Source organism: Erithacus rubecula (assembly GCF_903797595.1).
Source record: "Erithacus rubecula genome assembly, chromosome: 3".
Classification (NCBI taxonomy): Eukaryota; Metazoa; Chordata; class Aves; order Passeriformes; family Muscicapidae; genus Erithacus; species Erithacus rubecula.
The window spans coordinates 118,874,308-118,887,480 of record NC_136689.1 but is presented as its reverse complement, the minus strand read 5'-3'; positions in this window follow the sequence as shown (position 1 = coordinate 118,887,480).

Genomic DNA, 13,173 nt, shown 5'->3' with positions numbered 1-13,173 from the left:
ACTTGAACTCCAAATTGTTTCCTTCTTGAAGAAATATTTGAAGTAGTTTTATTGAAATAACTATTATAATGCTTTAAAGTTTCTAAAGTATTTTAATATTGTCTCAGATTTCAACCTTTCTTTCAATTTCCCAGTCAAACAATATGCATTAATAATAGAAACTATATAAAACCCTTGAAAACCACTATGTAAAGCAACAAACACTCTTGTAAGTGTAACTTTAAAGTAATGTTTTCCTAATATCTATAAATTTAATCTATTACTGGTAATTTTCACTGTGATAAAGGATCTGACTTGTTCTTTGGGTAATCATCTCTGTTTTAAAAATTTCCAAAAGGAAATAAGAAACAGTGAAGACTTATGCTAAATGGCATGAGTAATGCTCTGCAAATTATCTTGTCAATATTACAGCCCAACATTTAAAACCCAAAGATGACAAAAGCATATAAATTAGAAATCTGTGTAAGGTGGGTATTTTTAAAAATAATTTGGCATAGTAAATGTTGCCGTTTTGTAATTTTAGGGTTTTCTCCTAGGTTTCAAAAAATCTAATGAAAACAAAACAAAGTTTCAAATGTTAATGAAACAAGTGGGAAGTTGATACTAGGTTATTCATGGTCATGGTTTTGGATCCTCTAGAGAGATTACAAACTTCCATAAAATACATAACAGTGGAGAATTTTGTTTGCCATATGAAGTAAAAATGTTTATTTATAAAGACAGGTTTTAAAGAACCTTGGGAAAAAAAAGTCAAATTTTGATCTAGAGCAATATATAGATCCCATATATAATTGCATTATTTTTAATCTAATCAATGCACTTTCATTAGAGTGAATTTCTTTCTCTCAAGGTCACAGAATCATGAAGTGGCTGAGGATGGAAGGGACCTCTGCAAATCATCTGGTCCAAACCTCTGTTCAAGCCCCCTGTAAAGACAGTTTTGCAAGATGCTTTTGAAAGTCTCTGAGGAGGAAAGACTCCACAATATCCCTGGGCACCCTGTGCCCCTGCTTAGTCACACTCCCAGGTAAATAGTGTTCTCTGATGTTCAGGCTCAGCTTTCTGCTTTTCCAGCTGTGCCCCTTGCCTCTGGTGCTGTCATGGGGCAGCACTGGAAAGACTACAACTGTCCTTTTGTTCCATCCCTTCAGGTGCTTACAGATACTCATCTGGCCTTTTCTTGGACTCTCACCAATATGCCCTTGTCTTGTCTGTACTAGGGGACCCAAAACTGGGCAAAGTGCGCCAGTTAGGGCCTCACCAATGTTGAGGAAAAGGGAAAGATCACATCCCTTGACCTGCTGACATTTTTCCTAATGCAGCCCAGGATGCCACTAGCCCTCTTTGCTGCCAGGGCATGTTACTCCTCACACAGGAGTCTGAGGTTCTTTTCTGCAAGGCTGTTTTCAAGGTGTTTGCCACCCAGGAGATGCCAGGTCATGGGGTTGTTGCTTGGCAAGGCTTTTTGCTTCCCCTTTTTGAACTTCATGAGATTCCTGTCAGCCCTTTGGATGGCTGCACAACCCTCTGACAAACCAACCATTCCTCACTTTTTTGTGTCTTCAGCACACTTGTCCCATCTTCCAGATCATTTCATGTTAATGTTCTGAGTTATCTTCTTTCATTGTCCAGCCTCTTTCCCTCTTTCTGTCCATCTTTTGCTAGCGCTTTTGTGCTGCCAAAACCAGGACCTGTTGTTTTGCAAAATTGGCTGGTATGAACATTCAGAAATCAAAGTGAACCTCAGATTGTGTAAGGAGGAAGAGAAAATCTTAAGTGAGTAGCAAATTCAATCTAGGTCATACTGCAATGGCAAAGATGTAATGGAAAGATTAAATTAGCTGTTAGTTCATTATCTGTTGCCAGCTCATATGTATTCACACACAATACTCCAAACTGCACTATCCTTGTTGGTATCTCTACAAAAGGTGCAGAAAACAGTAGAGACATTTCATCATTGGGTATTGAGGGCTTAAGAACAAAAAGTTTGGACTGGAACTATGCTTTCTCATATTAATACCTTTTTTACATGAGTCAGGTAAAAGCTAAGTTATAAATCACTTCCTCTCTAAACCAGTCCTAGTAGAATATAGGTTAAATATTTTTTGAAAAAAAGAAATTGTGTACTCTCCTCATAAAAACATATTGGGATGAATCAAACACTGATCAAATCTATTGCACTTATTGTACAGTTTACAACAGTGATGAGTTTGTACTGGAATCAAATTTTAACTGGAAATCAGGAAAGATAAGATTCTGGCAGTATAAACTAATTTGGTCCGCTGTTTTGAAATATAAATTTTGTAAGAATTTAATGTCTAAAAATATCTGAAATAATTAGACTATATTAATGCATTGTTCTACTAATTCCCATTTGTGGGAGTTTTGATAAAACTGATGTTCTTTTCCCTGCTAGTCATTATTGCTCTAAAATGATTTTAACCTGGCTGACATATCTGTGCCAAAAAGCCATATTTTAAACAGTGGTAAAAGTCAGGTAGTTAGTTTGGTTTTGTTTCAATAAATTACTTCCTCACTTCTTTGTCAAACTATTAGGTCTTAATCTGTGAGCTCTATGTCCTGTAATGTATGCACAAAATCCCACATGCCTTCAGCCTAAACATAGATATGTTTGTGACTGTGTGTGACTGTTCCCTTCCTTACTTCACATAGTATTAACTTCATATAATATTAACAAAGGATAATCCTTCTAACAAGAAACTAACAGATTCCAGAGTTTTCTATAATGATAACCATAATTTTTCTCTCCTTCTAACAGTCAGATGAATGATATAAAATGTTTTGTCGTAATGAAGATGACTAATCTCTTTATCATTGTGTGCTTGTGCCTATACAAAACATGCTGCACACATCCTTTTTTTGCTGTTCTGTATGTGTCTGAAATGGATTATAGGAGTTTCATTTTTCTTGGTATCTACATTAAAGTAGAGTACTACATAAATAGAAAAAACCCATTGACCCTAAATATATTTGCAGCACTATTTCATATTATGGACATATTCAGATTTCATTTACACTGGCCTCCACCTAGGAAAGCTGCTCACCAAGGGAATAAATTGAGAAAGAAGCACGGCTCACTGTAATGAAAAATCAATGTGAATATATATCCCATACTTTCTGGGAATAGAATGCAAACAGGTTGCTGTCTGTTTTGAATAGCTGCAAAAAAATGTTGTATGCAAAATAATCTGTCATGAGCTTTCAGCATTCAGAATAAATATTTCTGAATTGTTTTAAACATAGTTCCATTATTTCTTGTACCAGTAGAATTCCAGCTTATTTATTAAAACCTGAGGGCCCATCACATGGTAGGTAGTAATCAATAAAACTTGTGCCAACTGATGTTGTTCTGTATGTCAAGTCATATTGCTACAGTTCTGTCTCTAGGATGTTACAAAGCGGTAGCTTGTTTGCAGTGTTCTTTTCTACCTTCTTAGCAATGACTCAGGAATTGTTTCTCATAACTATAGCAACTGGAAAAAAAATCCAAATCATATTCCATTCATTTCTAACAAAAGACAAAAAAACCCACACCAACAAAAGCAATAGGAAATTCTGCTCTAATGCACTGTTACTGCATTGCCTCAGATGCATTACACAAACTGAATAAATTACCTTCTGGTAAGAAACTTGCATGATCAGTCAGTCACATCAGCATGCTGCCAGACCTGACTAATCTAAGCAAACAAACCAACCAACCAATCAACCCACAAACTATATTTGACATTGTCAGATCATCTGAAACACTACAGCATTCATCCAGATTTACTTGGTATTTTGAAGAATGACCTGGATTTTATGTATAAGATTTTTTTTTTTTTTAATCTGCACTAAGAGAGAGACAGTTTTTTGGAAAGAAGAAGTTATAAGAGCAGAATCATCAGGGATAATGTGGTAAGCTTTATGGTAGAGATTCATGAGGAAATGATGAGGCCAAGATAAGTACTGTCCTTAAAATGCACTACTGCCAGTTCTATGACTCTTCAGGGATCAGCTGTTTAAAGCTGGCTTTGTTAATCTAATATGTATTTACATATATCCAGAGACAGGAAAGGATTTCTGTGGCCATTTGGTTTTTGACAACTGGTCTGCTATTTGGTTCTCATACATTCCTTCATTAATGTCTTGGACATTGCAGGAAAAGAAGACAAGACACCAGGAATGTGGTTTAAGTAGGCCGTGACTTCATAAATAACACATCTGGGAACCATCTGGCCATGACTCGTCCAGTGCAGGTCACACTTCCTTTGTAATCCATACCATGTGGTGGCAAACTGCCATCAGCCCTCCACCCTGCTAGCATGGCCTTAGCATCACTCCTGAGATCCACGGGCCCCCTTCCCCTGAAGAGGACTGGAAAATGAAAAAGAAAAATCTTCACTCAAATGTAGTCCCAACTTTCTTTACAGTCTTCTGCTCCCTTCTCATTTCTGTTTAGTTTCTTATAAAGTAGAATCTTTAGTCAATAATTACCTTCACTGGAAATTTGCTGAAGTGAGGCAAAAACTTTTCTACCCAGTCAGATTCCCACATTATCAATAATTACTTCCATTAGAGCAGCCAGCATTATATTCTTTCTCAAGTCAGGAGTTTGAATACAATACAGAATTCTATTGAAATTCTACTTCAAATGAATAGTTACCTGATTTTTCTTTTCAGCTAATCTATAAATCAGCCAAATTTCTCCTGTGATCACCTAAACTTTATGGTGTGGTGTCCTGAAATCACAGCCATTTTGCTGTAACATGATCTGGCTGTATTTATGACCCCTTGTCCTAATCTCAACTCTGCCATTATTTTCCTCTCCATATGCTTTATCATGATTTATCTCCATCCATTCACATGGCCACTCCCTCACCCTGAATGAATCAAAGTTATCTTCTGACTCCCCACTATGCTCTTCATTTGAGACCACACCTACCAAAAGGGAAGAAAGGAACTTCCACAAAAACTGCATTTCTGATGTAAGCCAAATGCACACCATTAGCCAGATAATAAATTTGTAGTCTGACATACCACTCTGAAAAATAGGCTGAACATGGATAATACTGGAAGTGTCCCCTCCATTTTCATGTGTCATCTCACAGGCATTATCAGTCCCAGCCACAGTCTTCTGGGTTACTATTGATATGTTGGCTTCAGATCATTATAATATCCATTTAGAATGAATGGGAACCCAGTTTGGGATGATAATGGCTGTAGCACCTGTTACTTGATAATGACATTAAATAAAATACTCTTTATGAATTAACTGCATTCCATGGAAAGCAACAGTAGCAGGGCATCCTCATCACATGTGAATAGCTTGAGAAACTTACATTACTATAATACAGAAATTTACTTTATTTTTAAAGCAATATTCTCAGAAACAAAGGAATTGTAATCTGCAAAGACAGCTTTGCTTCATTTTTCTTATGCCTGATTTGTAGATACCTAAGTCAAAGCTCTACTTGAGCTCTGTTTGGCCATTTCTTGAGAAACTCTGCAACTATCCTAACCTTAGACCTACTTAAATTCATATAAATTTTCTCTTAGGCTGATATACTCCTAAAATAATGATGATCAATATTAATGTGAAAGAAAACATTAGAAGCTTGTCTTGTATTCCAAAAAAGAAAAATGAAACATGGAAATTTGCAATATTTTAGGACAGATTACTCCGCTTAGGACAAGTGAATGAAGTTACATATACTAACACACTTCTACATGTTTTGCATGTTGGCAAAACTTCTACCAAAAATCAAGATTCAAGAGGCCAGCTATAAATAAATAGGCTCCTTGCTGGTAAATTCTACCAATCTTTAGCTGTTTCCCTCTTTGATTGAGTTGAGAAATACTTACCTGATTTTTTACTATTTCTAAAACTCAAATTACTACCAACTAATGCAACTGGGAAAATTTACTTGCCCCATAAAATGTCAACCTATGTTAAATGGCTGTTATTACTGACCTACTCTTCCATTTAAAGTTAAAAAAAAAATCAGAATCTTTCAAAACTATTTCTTGTTTTGTCTTTAAGAAGGAAATAGGTCTGGTCATTACGTAAAACACAGGCGATGGGAAGGTATCAGTTTCAAAGTGACAACCCAAAATGTTAAAGGTACCATATCTGTAGTTAATTTTTTTTAACACCACAGTCACCTTAATGATTTTAACAGTACTAACAGCTTTAGTGAGTTTTTTTTCTAGAGAAGGCAATTCACTATTTTTCATTTATGAACAGTATCCTAAACTCATTGGCAAAAAGAATAAAAAGACAGCAAACTTTTGCCTTCTTAGGAACTCTTAAAATGAGGAGAAGTTCACTATTGTGCCTGCTTTCATAAACCTTTGAACTTTAGCCAGTCCACATATATTGATCAATATTCACATCAGTGCATTTCTATGAACCTGCATATCTTTAGGGTTGATCTGCTGAAACAACCTGGACTTTATACTAAAAGGTGGATTTAGACACAAATGTCCTTAATAATGTTCTAGCTCATCAGTGCATGAAGTGAAGAAAAAAGAGTGAGTTAGGCTCCTGGGCTCTGGGTGATGATGGCAGAGCGACTCTCAAACTTCGTCCTGCTGGTGTGACAGACAGATGTTAATAGACCTCTAATCTTTTGGACACACAAAATCAGATAAACACACAGGTTTTTCTGCTCCCTGCCTTTGTGCAGCAGCTACTTCTTCTAGGCCCGGTCATGTACTGAGAGAGATCTCTAGAGTTATAGATGTTCTAAATGTATATGTGTGTGTATATAATCAGAATGTCCTCAAGGGAAACCACTCTGTGGATGAACAGGAGCCAAGAAACTGAGCTCTTTAATTCCCCAGCCAGCCCCTTCTGTCTTCTCCATGCCTGGGAAGAGCCTGAGCATTCAAAGAGAAGGTGGGCTGAGAGGATGATATAAAAATCAAGTGTCTGTTGACGCAGATTGCTTCATGAGCCTCTGAAGATGTGGAATGGGTTATCCAGATGGACAGTGCAAAAGGCATCTGTTAAACTGCAAACTTAAAAAAAAAATCTCTAGCATTTTGATTCAGAAGCTTTCTCTTGTTCCTAAAGCTTCATATAATTATATCATTCCCTAATTGCTACTGAAAGAATGTGCTTTGAGTTGCAAACTGATGAGAAGAGCAATAATTAAGAGGGTATACCAAGTACATCTGCCTTAAGCAAAAGTAATTTGCAATGCTGAATTAATGCATTCTTTGTCTATCAGTGATATTTGGTGCCACATTTGCTTCTGTTATTGTTTTGGGCATATTTATTTATTCTGACTGATTCTGTCTCCCCAGAGTGAGCTATTTCCCCAATCTCACTTTCTCTTTCATTTCCTGAATAAATGCAAAAATAAATATGCCAGGAGAATGCCTCTCTATGATACCCTACACAAAATCAAAACCCATTTTTTATTGCTATTTACCAGTAACCCAAAACATGTACATATCTTTTGACAGTGCCAACAGTTGTCTGAGATGTAAATACTTTTAAAATTATTTTTAAAGAAGCATTATTTTCCTCCTAATTTTAACTCATTTCAAACTTATTTTCCCCTATCACTTCAATAAGCTTTCTTGTGATTGCAACAGGCATGATGATTATGAGATCAATTTAATTTTTTGAGGGCATTATTTAGGTATTACTTTACCTAAATATATCTTCTTAAGATCTTTCCACCTCACAGATAAGCAAAGATTAAATCTTCGACAGGGTTTAGGTGTTGAACTACAGATTGTTACAATAGTTTTGGTATCCTACCACCATCCTGTTTCCCAGTTCAAGGCATGCCATGAGCTGGGTTCTTAGCAGTTGACTCAAAGCACCAAAAAGTGAGTGGAGAACCCTCCACTTTCAGCTAAGGATATGCACAGACTGCTTACACCACGTTTGCAGAGAGACTTAAATTGACTGTGGATTTGGACTGCAGAAAGTTCTTCCTTCTATTCTGGAGTCACATCTGGAAACCCTTTCCTGAATGAGGCACCTATACCAAGACAATCATTTCCTGAAAAATAAGCACAGTAGGGAGTTTTTGGTTCCATTAAACCCAGCTGCCTGGTTGAGGCAGATCTGACTCCTTTAACTACATGAAAGGATGCAGGTGATCCGTGTTTAACTGTGTCCTTCTGTGCCCCAGTCAGAGCACACTGCTGCCTGCTGGGATAGTACACTAGCCATGAGGGTATAGTAGATTTTGGGGAAAACAATCGTAGCTGCTTTTAAAGCCTTTTTGTATAAACTACTTACATATTCACTTGAAGGAAGGAGTAGGAGCTGGATTTCCCTGGTGAGTGATTTAACCACCAGGCATTCTAACTCCCTCTCTGGCCTAATGAATATTTCATATTTTATTCTGTGGAACAACATATTATGCAATCATTCAATTAAGCACTGTCTCATAATGCATATGCACAAGGTGTTATTCATGAATAACACCACTGAAGCTGAGAGGCTTGTTTTGTAAAATAAAAAATGCTGCTCTTCATTATTAAGCACTACATCTTTATTGTTCTGCTGTTGAAAGCAGAGTTCACGTTTGGAAACAGTGTATCAACCAGCTATTATTGAAAATTTCACTAAACCACAGTTAACTTCCAAACCAGAATGGAGAGGTTTGGAGGAAAAGAGTCATGGTGTTTCTCCATCACCTGAAGCAGCTTCACATCTCTTTAAACATACAGTCAGCTTCAAGGAAAGGGAAGACAAGAACTGGAGTCCAAAGAGCAGAAATACCAAATATTTGGATATAGGAACACAAAACAGAGGCAGAAATTGCAAAAGACAGAAATGAGTGAGGAGGAGAACAAAGAACTGAAATTTCAGGGGCAAGAGAACATTAACAAATACCCTTTTTCTTCCTCTCTGATCTGAATAAAAAGAATTGGTGCCATTGACTTATCCTCAGGGAAGAAACATAAGGGGAAGATGAGAAAATTTACTTGCCCCATAAAATATCAACCTATGTTAAATGGCTGTTATGGCCAAGAATATAGCTTATCTGGCAAAGCCATTTGCTGTTTTTCAGGAACATAGCTTGCTCTGCAGGTGTGTCTGGACACACCTTCTGGGCTTCCTGAGCACCCCCAGTGCTCATGGAGCCTGCTGAACAGAAATGGCACAGGGGTAGGTAGTCAGCTCTTGTGAGTCTGCCACGTGACAGTGGAGAAATATGTCAGATGTGAGCTGGGCTATGAAGCCATATTAGAATTTGATTTGTAGTTAAGGGAGAGGCAAGGGGAAAGGAGACAGTGATGGGGAAGTAAGTGGATCAATCTGTCCTTTAGCTCCTTAGGTAAGGTAACTTAACGTCATGCATAAATATCTGTTGCTACTGACAGGGCTATTAAGGGGGCTGATTCCCCATTACAGGAGCTCTTACACTTCAGGAGTGGGATGTGTGTGTACAGGAACTTAAGGAAGAGCTATGTTTATGTGTTTTCCATAACTCTTTTGTTTAGGAGGTAATTAAGTCTTTATGCTTTCAAATAAAGACATATGTTTATATGCAATTTTGACCTTGTAGAAAATAGAAAAATTGTGACAGTAACATCAGCCAATTGCAATCATGAGTGTTTGTCATTCAGCACCATCATAAAGAGATGAGACAAAGTAGTCAAGTGTTTATAAACTCAGATATGGTTGCAAAAAAGATGCAAAAATATAATTTTAATATCAGTTTTTGTCTGTATTTCAGTTGTATGGTATTACTAAATGTTGGCATGAAATCAAGATCCCTGCTTTTTCCATTCTCATTCTTATACTGCCCACTTTAAGTCATACTAATTTGCTTCTTCAAGTTTTAAGGTACTCTAACCTTTTGTTGTCCTCTTTCAAAAATAGTCTGCTATAAAAAGTTCATATTGATCCTCTGCATTAATCCTTGATGAGAACTCCTGCACTGAGCTAGTTTGGCCAAATTTCCTTTCCAAATTAAGTTACTCAAGGTCAAAACTGCTACTGTTCAAGCTATTCTCTTCAAGCATAAAGTACAAAGCTAGACTTTGAAGGCTTGTGAACTTGGACTAGAAGTGTTGCTACTCTGCAAGTTCCCAAGTCATTGTGTATTTCAGTTTTCATAAAAGTTATGTACTTCAGCAACAGAGAACTAAAATCCCCACAACTCTCTAATGAGAATTAAATACCCTGTGACTGTATTGCATTCATCAGCACTTTCTGAAAGTTTCAGAGAAAATATTATCTTTTTAGGTAGTATTGCAGTGTACAAACGACAAACTTGAAAAATTGGTGATATTATCAGTGACCACATAGAATGCATTTTAGATTGTATTCAAGAGCATCAAAAGTTTTGCAGTACACTTAAAATGGAATGCAATTTATAGGGTTCAATTAGAGAACTTCAGAAAGTAATCAAAACTGAAAAATTCACAGTGCCTTGACTAATTTGATGGATTTTTATAGTTGTAGCTGTGGGCACTTCACAGGTGAGATTTAGTGCTAAGTTTATCAAGTCACAGGAAATCTTTTCTTCACTGCATTGATTAGGATCTTTCTCTCTAATCATTAATAGTCAAGCCTCACATCATCAAGCCTCACACCTCACATTCTGCACTGTGTTTCTGGGATGTATCACTATATCCTGAGTGATGCTTTCTCAAGGAGATGCTGTTCACTTCTTTTGGCCATCTGAGTGAAGCTGAAAAGTCCACAAGGTAACTGAGTAACAAGTAGTTTGGCATTGAAATTATGTTTAGGAGTGTAGTTTGAGAATGTGATTTTGCATTAATTAGCATTTAAGTTCCATTAAGGCCTTTAAAATTCTCATAGACTGAGAACCCTCTGTTTCATAATTATGTTCATAAAAGTATTCTGATTATAAGAATAAAACCTGAATCAGACATTCGAAAGAGTAAAGATTATAGTCTCCTTTCAGCATATGCATTTACAAGAACCAATGTTCACTTTTTTTCCCTCCTAAAAATGAGTTAATTTGCAATTAATAATTTATACTAGCCTTACTGTGTGTTTAATTGTAAATATTTTATACCATCCTTTTAATGGAATTTTTTCTTGAACTTATTTTAATGTGATTTTGTGCTACACAATGAGATGGACAAATGAGTCGTTTTGGCTGTCCCTTTGTTCATTTTTGCAATAAAACTCTGTTTTTTATTGACACATTAGAACTGAAACTTTTCTTGCTTCTTCATGGGGTGAAAATGTCCTTAGTATTTTAAATAAATTTAATTTTCAAATATATTAGAAACAGTTTGGCTGCTCCATCCTTCTTTTGTGCTAGAATAGGAAAAAAACCCTCTTCTCTTTGTATCTCATCCTGTCACCACCACTAGTTGAGGTTAACATATTGTCTGTCTACTTTTAATAGAAACATTCCTCATGTATTCTAACAAATCACGTATATCTGAATTCTACATACACAGCTGTAATTCCATTGAGGGTTTGCAGTGACATTGATAAATGATGTCACCAGAACCCTTTGCTTGAATTACAATCTTAATTATGTACACCTGGGTTCTTAGTATTCCTTATATTATTTCTGTCATAGTACTATCTTGTCCTACTCTTAGTCTGATGCTAATTTGTTTTATCAGTAGCCAAAGCACTGCAGCTTAGCAAAGCCTGTCCACCTTGTTTAAATGACTGTAAATTTCTTCCTTGTTATTGCTGTTTTAAAAACAGAGTGCAGCAGTAAACAACAAAGCCAATTTTTACATGAAGATGATACTGGTTTCATGTAAAGTTTTCAAGAGTTTTTTGTTTTTCGCAGAGTTTTCTTTAGACTATCCAGCATTTCTGACTGCTTCTAGTTGTTTCATGTCTCCTGAGAAAAGAAGAGCAAAAAGGTTTGGTTACTCAGTTATTTTTGTGGGAGAGGAATTCCCACATGGCTGAAGGTGGGAAACATTGTGTATGGTAAGCCTGAAAATGAGAAATACAAGTTTCTTCTAGTTCTCATTCTCTGGGGATTCTTTCTATATTCACCTTGTGAACCTAACCAAGATTACTTTTGTCACAGAAAACATAAAAGACTCAGCTTTGAGTGCATGTGTGGCCAATGGAATCCCTTTAAAAATGATCAATCAGGCTGTGGCTTGCTTTGCTCTGGAAGCCCCTGGAAGAGACTGGCTTACAACAAAGGTGATTAAAAGTTCACAAATCCAATTTATCCTCCTAACATTTAAAAAATATGAAGAAAGCATAGAATTTCAGGATATCACTTGTATCTGTTCATCTGTTTATTTAACTTGAAGAATGTAGGCCCTATCTTGTACAACACTCACAGTGTTGTACAACACGCTTGCAAAAAGTTCAGAGCTAAATGCTAGCACATTACTTTAGAACTTAGTCTTTAGTCAGGCAAATGTATCCATGATCTGGGTCAGAATTGAAAAAGGACTTGGAAGATTTTGGTGCTTATAACATTTATTCCTTCTCCTTTTATTTTCTCTAATTTTTCTCTTACTTCTGTAAAACAATCTGAATTGCACTCTCCAGAAAAATGTACCAGGACTGAATATTAACACTTATCTTCCCATCATCACTATAGATCACACTTCCTTTTTTCTTTCTGCAAGAGCAATCTGTAAAAGCCTGAAACAATTAAATTGAATGCTCTGAATTTTGAATTATTCTTTACTGTAATATGAGGAGAAGAACTTATAAATGAAAAGTACTGGGCACAGAAATCTGGACAATTTCATCATAAATATAATTGTTGCATTAAAATAGTTTTAAGCAAATATTTACTTACCTTTTAATTTAGTCAGGATGACTACTAGTATGTTTATGGAAGTTATTTACTTGCATGCGAACAGTCACATATTCTCAAGCCTACACTACAAAAACAATTTGTTCTTGTCTCAACACTCTGCCACTGAAAATTTTTACTTAGATTTTTACTTAGATTATTTTTCTTGCCAGTTGTTGCATTCATCTTCATGGTCTCAGTTCCATTTCATAAGATACATAGGTCCAAATGAGCCTTTGAACTTTTCCCACACTGTTTCTTAAGCATTAGGTCTGTTCTGATGGTCCCAGAAGTATACAAGTTCCTTCAGAAAACATTCAGTCTTTTTTCCATTCCATGGAGAGACTGTAACTTTTACAGTTCCATAGCCTCTAAAATGCTAATTAGACCCTTATTAACCCAAGACTTTTAATTCTGAACTTTATAAATTTCT